This window comes from Pteropus vampyrus, unplaced genomic scaffold, assembly GCF_000151845.1.
Source record: "Pteropus vampyrus isolate Shadow unplaced genomic scaffold, Pvam_2.0 Scaffold66, whole genome shotgun sequence".
NCBI lineage: Eukaryota > Metazoa > Chordata > Mammalia > Chiroptera > Pteropodidae > Pteropus > Pteropus vampyrus.
The window spans coordinates 8,772,901-8,781,578 of NW_011888847.1; positions in this window are offsets into that span (position 1 = coordinate 8,772,901).

The following is an 8,678-nucleotide window of genomic DNA, read 5'->3' on the forward strand; positions in this document are numbered from 1 at the left end:
ACAGACCCTGCCAAAGAGTTTTCCCAAACGGTTTTACCAATTTATTCTCTTGTCACGGGCCTATGGGAGCTCCGAACGCTTCGCGTTCTGGTTAACACTCGGTATTGTCTATCTTCTCATTTTAGCAGTGCTGGATTGTGATCCATGATGGGTTTTAACATATTTAAATTATAACGAATTTAGTACATAGATTTGTGGAATGGTACATAATGAAACTGAGATTAAGTTGACGTTAGATTAGTTTTAATGCTCAATTATATTCTTGTCTGTTGTTGTTCTCTAATTCCTTCATATGTATAGGTTCAGCCCACCCAGCAAGACAGCAAGCTTCTTGAGGTCAAAGGCTTCGTTGTAGGCTTCTTTCATAGTTGTTACAGTTCTTAGCACAGTGCTGGGCACAGAGTAGGTATCCAGTAACTTCTGATTGAATTGGGCTGAATTTAAAACCACCAAGATCTATGGACTATTTCTCTGTTCATAGTTCCATGCCTAATGACTCTATTTCAGGCACTTCCCAAGATTATAAATGGACCAAGAGAGAGGAATTCTAGAAAATGTCCAATTCCTTCATGTTCCTCTGGAGCCTACATTCCAAGTGTGAAAACTCTTTAGGTAGAATGAGCCTGTTTATTTACAACAGGATTTTTCTGAGGCTGTACCTTAGTACACCAGAAAGTGGAACAGGCAGAAGACTGTCTTACCCTGGGTTGTCAGCAGAGAGCATTGTTTGTGTCCTTCCATGCTTGAAGGGATGCTTTGGACTGAAAATGTCTGATCTTATTACACTAACCTGATTTCTCTATGGCTACATCTAGTTTAATAGAAATTTCTCCAAAGGCCACAGTGATCTCTAGGATACTTATTTCCTTTTTTCTTTTTTGCTGATTTTTTTATCTGTCCTAATTTTTAAAATTATTTCTGTCATCTCATCAGCTGAAGAATCAGTACTCAGTTGCCCATTTCAATATGCTATGCACATTTTTGTTCATATTAAATATTGGTTATTTCTGGACTGAAATCCTGAGATGTTAAATTGTGACATTTTAACAGTACTGATTTAATTTAGAATTAAGCACTTAAACTAAAAATAACAGGTGAAATTGCTCACCCCCACCCCCACTCTTAACCCTCCTTTCCCTCAGTTTTGGACTTTGACATTCAGCAAGGAAGATGGGTTTTAATGGGCTTGATCATGAGGTAGGGATTAGAGAAGGAAGGAAATGTGGATGTTGAGAAACAAGTATAAAGTGCCAATAAAACTGAGCCAGTTTGCAGACTCCATTTGGGCCACCTGCAGTCAGGCATGTCAATCTCAAAACAGTGTGTGCGTGTGTGTGTAGGGGATGGTGAAAGAAATGAAAAATCCCTGAAAAGAATATCATGGTACGATCCCCAAAGCATATCAGATAGTAATTGTATACAGCCACTAATGGGAACAGACTTGTCCTGCAAGCTGAAATGATCATCAGCAGGTAATCAGATCTAGTGCTCCAGGGCCTCCCACAACACAGTGATTGTTGTAGACTACACCAAAAAACATTGAGATGTTTGAGTCTCTCCCCTTTCTCCCTTATCAGGGCTGGCCAGCTTCCCAGGATTTGTGGGGAGAGGGCAGAGGGCTGAGTTTCAAAATGCTTTTCCTCTGGGGATGGACATCATGTCTCAGATCTCCTGATAGGAGATCATACGTCACATACACATATGTTTCGTCCTTCAAAAATACATTTGCTTTTCGATCTCAAGATAACTTGAACTGGTTACAAGTCTCGGGTTTATTAAACTCAGATCCATTAGGCAACTCCATGGGTATTTTTGGTTAGGTAGCCAGGAGCTATAAGGTCAAATGCTTGGGGTGGATTAAGCAGGCAGCATGAATATGAAATGGGGGTCTGTGGAAAGCTGGAGAATCTATTTTTCTTCCAAAGAGGGATCCACTAGTCAGTCAGCTTCAGACAACGGTGACTATGTGGGTAGTCTAGCCCAGGTGATCAGATCTTCTGATTTTTCAAGAAAAACCAGAAATCCAGGTTTTTTAAAAAAAATGTGTATAATTTCTTGCTTTTTAAATGTTTGTAATTAATTCAAAGTGAAAAAAATCACTCTGTAGGCCAATTATATGAGAATCAAACAAAACAAATCTTTAGGTTCCAAACATCCAGGTTAAACTAATTTTCTGGTGGGAAAAACCCAACTTATTTAAGTCACTGTGAGTTATAGAGCAGCGGTCTCCAACCTTTTTGGCACCAGGGACTGGTGCTCCTATGAGAATCTAATGCCTGGTGATCTGAGGTGGAGCTGAGGCGGTGATGCTAGCTCTGGGGAGCGGCTGCAAATACAGATGAAGTTTCTCTAGCTCGCCCACCCAGTGCTCACCTCCTGCTGTGCGACCTGCTTCCTAACATGTGACTGACCCGTCCCAGTCCATAGTCCGGGAGTTGGGAACCCCTGTTATAGAGGACTATATTATAAAGATGCATGTGACAATAAGATAAACAGGCTTTTCAACCACATAACGAGGCCTCATAAAAAGCCAAGAACTCTATAAATATCCCAGGTCAAGGGACGAACAGGAACTGTACATGACTAATACTTACTGGGGAAATAGAAGGCCCTTTTTTTACCACTGATGACATAGCTTACGCTTCTCAATAGGTGATATGTTTCAACATAAGCTGCCTATGATCCACATTAATTTCTCTGGTATTTGTAGAATTCTTGACTGGGTCTCAGGGCCTCCAGACTGCTCCCGGTCTGTTGTGGAAGAGCCTTCATTATTTCAGTAATGCTCAAATTTAAAGGGGTGGGCGTGGGTTCATTTTCCATGTGTCAAGTGGATTGTTGGAACAGAAGAGGAGGAGCCGTTAGGTCAGGGAGTATTTGGAAGTCATGCTCCATGTTCTGATATCTCACAACCACTATGAGCGGCCTCTCCATCAACCACTCCTCCCTCTTCCCTTGCTAATAATATCCCAACTTTGTTCATATAAAAGGCAACTAACTTATGTGCTTCAGGGAAAGCTGGTCTGAGCCCAAAGCAAGATGGATCTCGATTACATTAAATCAATCATGGCAAGTCCATTTTCCTTTTGATTGGATTGCCAGGGGCCAGAAACTCAGAGATTAGTTTAGAAATTGGCATGTGTAGCAATTCTGAGCAACGAGATTGAGAGAAAGTCTATGGGAAATTTTCCTTCTGATGAAAGGAGATTCAGGCAAGAAACGACTGTCTTTTGCTTACACTGTTGTATTTTTATGGGATGTTTAAAACTTGGGCAACCAGTTTGTAACTATGGAGGATAAATCTTTGGACCATAGTCAACCTATAGAGGAAGGAAAAGTAGAAAACTGGGTGTCTTAATGATGCTATTGAGCAGTGAATTAACCAACCCTGAAAAATTCTACTTTTCAAATTACTGTTACATGAGATACTGCTACATTCTCATGCTTGTTGATGACATTCTTGGTTGGAGTTTCTGTTATTTTTAGCCCAAAGCATCTTAATGTACTATCAATTATTATTCCACTTAGAATATTGAACTAACCTAGCTTTCCCTCTAAATTAGATTATGTCCTCAAAGAGTTTACTAAAAGCAGCCTATGAGTTTTAATGTTGCCCTTTCTGCTCAAAAAAGAGGCCTCTGCAGATTTCAGCTGACCAGGTGTGGTGGAATCTGCTGAAGGCTGGCAAGTGTGACGGGAGGTCGCACTGGAGAGGAGAGCTAGCTATCTTGGGCATTGTAGTGAATTGGCAGCTTGTGCCCAACACCAACATCATATCCTGAGGTACTCTGCCTGGAGAATCAGACACGGTCTTAGATTTAAATCACCCATGCTCACTGAATTGCAAATGATCGAAATTATCAAAGAATCTATGCCTATGGATCTATGATCACTATTTGCATGTTGAATGCATACCCTCCGAGGCTCAGTCTACCAGATAGATCCCCCGCTTGTGGCAGATCCTGCACTTACTCTTGAGTCTCTCCAGCAGCACCTCCCAAGTCTCTTCTCTATTAAAATATTTGCTGCTATTATCCTTTATATTTCCTTTCCACTTTGTTGTCTGCATCCTTCTCCCCTTCCCTGCTGCCCAGGAAGAGAATAGCTCCCCAGATTGCTTCAGTGGATGTTGGAGACGATAGACTAGAAACCAAGATCTTCTTACTCTTCATTTCCTTTCTCGTGAGGAACATCGTTATTTATTAAGCGGATACAGATTCCCCAGACTCATACAGGACTCTAATACATTCTATTTGTTCTCTTTTTTCTGGTTCCTAAATTTTTGTTGCCTAATTTTTCCTTTGCTTCTCTTCACCCACGATGGGCATTTTCTCACCTTCATAACTCTTAATTTCCTTAGTCTCTCTTTCTCATTCTGGACGGCTCACAACTAGCTTCTTTATCCCATAATATTCCTTTCCCTGTCTTTCACCAAAGGCCTGCTGTTTTCCTTCCATTCTTCCCAGAACATCTGTGTACACACCTGGAATTTTAGTGGTTTCCTAGAGCTCTCCTGACTTAATTTTGGGAAATAGCTATGTATCATGTATCAGTCCAGTCTCCCCATAGAATAGCAACTAGCTCCTCAGTTCTCAGTAAGCATTATGAAAGATATTAAAACCACTGTTGTAGTGTTTCTTTTTAAAGTATTAGACTGAAAGATTTTTGTGTTCTTTTATACAATTGTAACTTTCGTTGTGATAATTAACTTGCTTATCTTGTGAAGAACAAGTCCCCCACCTACAATCAAGGTGAACTGCCCATATTTTTTAATTAATTGTCCTGAATTTGATAAATCCTATCAGTCACCATCAACTAAGGATGAAATAAAAGAAAACATGAATGTATATGAGGAAAGAGTCCCAACGCAGGATACAGCTTGCTGTTGGTCATGATTTTGGGATTTAAATATGCTCATGAGCTAAAATCTAAAAATGCTGTTCTTCAGATAGACATGCACATTTTGGGGTCTGCGTATGTAAAATAAGAATGGGAGGAAAATATTTAATCCATTATGAAATTCCTAAATATTTGTTTTTTAACATTTGTAACAGGGCAATTTTGCTTTACTGAGCTGGGGCCAAAATATAGCCAGTGAGGACAATGTTTCTTCTTCAAGTCCCTTTCAGCCTTGCAGACATTGTTATCACTAATGAGCATTGTTTTGTGCTGGGTTGGTCAAACAAACATCCAGTGCCCTTGGTGGGTAGGGCTGGTAGGAATTGTTGAGAGTAGGGCCTGAGAGGTAAATGGAAGAGGAGAGAACTAGCATCTGTTCCATGCCTGTCCTCTTGGAAGCTGCTGGAGATCCTTGGTTAGAGGGGCGAAATTAGAAACAGAAGAATTGGCTTCAAGAGACTTTGAGGCATTCCCAGCAAAAGGCGAGAGGAAGAAACTGCAAAGTCTCTATTCAGGAGAGACTTTGAGAATCTTTAGGCACAAGCAGAACTGCTGAGGACAAAGTGTGACAGGGCTGGTTGGAGGCTGATCTCACTGCTCTTGTATGGAAACTTCTCAGCTGTGGGACCCAGTGGACCAGAGGCTCTAGAAGCATCAGCAGTCTGCACGTTTGGCACAAATCCTAGCTCCCTCCCTGGGCACTGTCAGCATCAGCAAGGATATGGCTCTGTCCTCAAGAGCTCTGAAAGAAGCAGATGCCAAGGGGAAGGAGGTGTCGGGGGAGATGGCAAGGCTGGGCAGAGAAGTACATTGAACATGAATACTCGCTCAAGAAAAAACAAACCAATTGGCTTATACGTGATAGTGGTATGTTGTACCTCCTTCAGCTCTGTGGAAATGAAAGTACATAAAGGTTAAATTCATTTTCAAGGGTTCTTAACACAGTGTCATAATTGTAATCCGGAGCCCTTGACGCTGCAGTTTCTAGGTTATCCATAGCAAGTGTGGTTATTTCTAAGAATGAATTTTCATGGATTGAAATATGCAACACTTGGTTGTGCTGGGAGTGAGTATGGCTTTAGGATGCCTCAGAGGCTTCTGGAATGGATATAAGATGCATACAAGATGGAGGACATGGTTGGCTGCTGCCAGCATGGCCCAATAAGGTATGTACAGAGTAGTGATGGCTGATAGGCAACGCTTCTGCAAAAACACGTGATCTTCTGCCAAAGCAGCTTGGGCGTTGGAGTTGAGAAGCAGACTACACTTAATACACTGGAGCAGTGGTGACTTTATGACCTGAGATCTGCCACTGATGTCACATGGTGACAAGAAAGGGACCTATGGTGAGGGATAGTCAGCCCAACCCTAAGGAGCTCTTGGTATCATTCACCTGGAGCTCCTTAAGCTGCTCCAGGAAAACAGAATGTAGTCACTCCAAGTGTGAACTGCACTCTATCTGTGGATTCAAAGCGGAGTCCCCCTATTTTATAAGCTGAGTAGCCTTTGGCAAATTATTTAATTTTTCTTGGCTTCGGGTTTCCTGTTGTGAAATGGCGATAATAGTATCTCTGTTTTATAAGTATCGTGAAGCTTAACTTTAAAAAGTAATATAATATACATACATATTTATCTTATTATGCTAATATGAATTACCAGACACAAGTATCTGATAAATGTTTGGTGTTGTTTTAAGTCTTGGTAGCGGATTCCAGGGATCTTCCCTTGTGACTTGAATATCTGATTCTGGTGTCTTAAGCTCCATTGTTTCTTGTCTCTCCTAGAACAATAGTAAAAGGATCAGCATTTCAGACAGAGTGGACCACCATTCAGGCCACCACCTGGCAGGGGAAGGTGGCCTGAGATACAAGTCTGGCGCCCAGGCTCTTGTAAGGGTGCTTGCTGGCTCCGCTGTGAGGTGCTGTGGTTGACCTGCTCCCTGGGCACCTTACACTCATCTGTGGAGTTAGAGTTGACCTGCCTGTGCTTTGTTCTACGGCATTTCCAGAACCCAGCACTCTTTTTTTTTTTTTTTTTTGCTGATTCGGTCACTTTGATGTGGCATACCTGTCTGAATCACACCTACAACATCCATCCAGTTCCTGGGTCAGGTTGACTACTGTTTTAATAATGATGATCTCTGATTTCCAACTCACCTATCTTCCTAGTCCTCCATGGTGCATGTAGTGACCTCTAAGCCCAGCCAAGGGAAGCCCAGAAGGCATAACTAAGGCCCATTCCCACATAACCCCCATGCACCATTGTTTTTCATCTTCTGTGACCATTTCTCATGGGAGCACCATCACTCTGTGGAGCACTTACCTCCTTGAGTTCCAAATAAAGGAGAGAGTCACAAAACCCCTCTGCCTTCTGTTTTCCCTTCAATCTATTTAACATTGACTTCCTGGATGTAAGACCTTAGAGGAGCAGGTGTAACTTTGGTCTCTATTGCAGACTCAAAGGTAATAAGAGCATGTACAAAGTCCAACGTAAAAGTGTCCTACGGTGCCCAGCACCAGTAGTATATTTGTGGTGTTTGGAAGGGAAATAATGTTTGAAAAGTATGGAGCCAGAAACTAGTCTATGGAAAATTCTTCCAATCACTAGATGGGTAAAACTGTAAAAATAGGATTTCGTCTTCATTAATGATGATTAAAAATGGAATTTCTCTCCTGTTGAGAATCTATGCAGCAATACAATTATAAATGCCCATGCATTTTCGATTCAAAGTGTATTTGAAATTAGTCAGTGAAAATAAAACTCAATATGCCCTAAAATCTGAAGCTTCTACACAAAAAAGTCCTGGTAGAGATTACCCCAAATCTGACAATAATCCTAAAAGTTTACATGACATCAACAATGATTTGTTATGAAGCTGAAAAAGATTTTTCTAAGCCATATATAAAAACTTCATTAACTGTGTTAGAGGAAAAATGAAATCTGCTTTCTATTTTCTCTTTAAAATTGGTTTAACGTGAAGAGCCAAACAAAGACTCTGCAGCCAGGAAAGTCAGAAAAAAGTATTAGAGAGGTGTGCCATAAATTTAATCAATAAAAAAAATATTTTTTGTATGTTTGTGGTGTTAGTTTTATAGAATTTGTGATTTTGGGGGACTTCTTTTCTCGTGCTAAATAAGTATTTGCTTTCACGTCTAATTTTGATTCATAATTTGCTTTCTTAAAGAAGTTCCCTGAATTTGTAGATGCTTTAGGCCTCGCAAATCCCAGATCTGCTCCTGATGGGAGCTGCATGGCCAATAGTCTAATTTATAATGGCCACTGGTGGATATTTCAGCATGCCTATGGCAACATGTCCTGCAAGCAAATGCCATTTATCATTTGTATTACTTTCAAATAAAACAAAATAAGGACAAATTAATAACCCCTGCTCTAGACAGCAGAAGCAAACAAGTAATGTTACCAAAAGATACATTATCCTGAATTCAGTGTTTATTATTGCTATATGTTTGTTTACATTTTTACCACATATATATGTTTATACATTGGTGTTACACCATATGCATGCATTCTGGCTACCTATTTGGTGTATAATGAATTACCCCAAAGCATAATGACTTAAAAGCATTTCATTATATCTTATGATATCTCATTTTCTTGGATGGTGATCAGGACAAGCTTGAAAGATAAATATTTGCCAGGCAATAAGGTGGCAGGGGCATTACCCGGCTGATATCTCAATTTGAGCAAAGAAATGTTACGGGAAATAGAAGAAACTCATATTCTAAGCGTTTATATTTGGAGACAGAACCCAAGAATAT